The sequence below is a fragment of the Aplysia californica genome, unplaced genomic scaffold (genome assembly GCF_000002075.1).
Source record: "Aplysia californica isolate F4 #8 unplaced genomic scaffold, AplCal3.0 scaffold01516, whole genome shotgun sequence".
NCBI classification, from domain to species: domain Eukaryota; kingdom Metazoa; phylum Mollusca; class Gastropoda; order Aplysiida; family Aplysiidae; genus Aplysia; species Aplysia californica.
Window position 1 is genome coordinate 1 of NW_004798786.1, and position 1,777 is coordinate 1,777.

General features: G+C 41.5%; 1 protein-coding gene across 1 annotated transcript in view; it reads left to right on the top strand.

Annotated features, from left to right (window-relative positions):
* Nucleotides 1–1,179: 1,179 nt before the first annotated feature.
* Nucleotides 1,180–1,777, top strand: part of LOC101856400 (major egg antigen) — a 17,524-nt gene continuing 16,926 nt past the window's right edge. The window contains exon 1 of the mRNA XM_005112973.3: nucleotides 1,180–1,201. The gene's annotated coding sequence lies outside the window, so the exon portion shown is untranslated. The remainder of the gene's footprint in view (nucleotides 1,202–1,777) is intronic.

The following is a 1,777-nucleotide window of genomic DNA, read 5'->3' on the forward strand; positions in this document are numbered from 1 at the left end:
TCCCCTTCACCTCCTACCCCGCTCTGCTGCTATTCGATCCGTCCTTACCCAGCATTCTTCCACTTGGAATGCCCTGGTCACTGCTGGTGGACAGTAAGGACGACATCCTAACATTAATCTTCCTGGGAATTAATCGTGTCTAGTTCGCCACGAGAATTCTCACATTAGAATGATTCATCCAAAAAAAAAAACCACGCTGTTTCGCGACCTGAATATTGTACAAGTGATTTCAAATGAGTATGGGTTTTTTTTAATATTGTGGTATATATTCATGAGTTTCGGGGTAGAAGTTGAGTTGTTTTCCAAACACTCTGCACCTGCAGCTTTCTGTGTGTTGTATTCTCACTTATGTTATTATTGTTGCATCCGTTGAGAATGCAAGCTCGTGTAACCTCATGACGAGACAGAATGTGCCAATCTTGTTTCTAACAATGCTTCAGCTCTGCTTTGGGATTACTCGCATTCGTTTGAGAACAAGGACTGATGTGGTCACTTGGGAGCTGAGAAAAAATCCCTAGGATGTGTTGAGAATGCCGGAAGAATGAGTATGTGGGGGTGGGGGAGGGGTGTCATTTTCATGACTTCTGCAGTTACTGTATTCTTGATGGAGTGATGAGAAGACTTGGGAGGTTTTTCGAAAAAGGCTTGGGAAGGGGGCGCGGCGGTAGGATAGTGGTTTGATAAGCGGACAGATCAAGGGCGTTTGATACAGACTGGTTATTTTTAACTCTTTCTCATGGCATGGCTACAACGAACTCAGCAAAAACAAGCTGTCAAGGAAAAAAACCCGTCAGCAAAAAAGAAACAAAAATAATTTCGCCATCCCATAATAGCACCGTTTTTAGTTTATAACTGAACACAAAAGAAACAAAACGGTGAAAACGAAAATAAGTAATTTCACCATCCCATCTAACAGCTATTTTCTTTTTCTTTCCCAGATTATTCGAGCAGAGAGAGAGAGAGAGAGAGAGAGAGAGAGAGAGAGAGAGAGAGAGAGAGAGAGAGAGAGAGAGAGAGAGAGAGAGAGAGAGAGAGAGAAGGAAGTGTGAGCCAGCACGTTTCAGCAGTTGTGAGAGCCATCGATTTTCTTATTTGTCTCCAGCTGAGGACTTCTCACTGTATCACTTGTGTGCTTTTTTCTGGGAAATATTACGTACAACCTGAGTTTGGTGGCTTTCTAGATCTAGATCTAGGTCTCTAAGTAAGGAATTTCGAGGAACACTGATTTCATATTTTTCAGAACCCTAGAACTGAAGGTTTAGGTTTGATTCTTGAGATGAACACCGCCTGTAGTATTGTTATATCAATAAAGCAATTCGTGGTCTGCTGCGCCATCCGTAGCTTAATCAGCATTCATACAGTTAATGTGAAACATTAAGAACTTAGGTGAAAAATTAAGTGTGGTTGTCTAGTTTGCTGCTGCTGCTGTTGTTGTCGTTGTTGTTATTGTTGTTGTTGTTGTTGTTGTTGTTGTTGTTGTTGTTTGTGTTGTTGCTGTTGTAATTCTTGTTTCTCTAGGTTGTTTTTATGTATAATATTCGAACGGTTTGCATGATATTGTGCTCAGGAGTTTTGGCTCCATCACTTTCGACGAATCGTTGTTATGAATACCTCCCATTTGTTGAGGTATTGTGGTGTGATGTGATGTGTGTGTGTGTGTGTGTGTGTGTGTGTGTGTGTGTGTGTGTGTGTGTCTGTGTGTGTATGTGTGTGTCTGTATTTGTGTATGTGTTTGTGTGTGTGAGTGTGTGTGTGTGTGTGTGTGTGTGTGTATTTG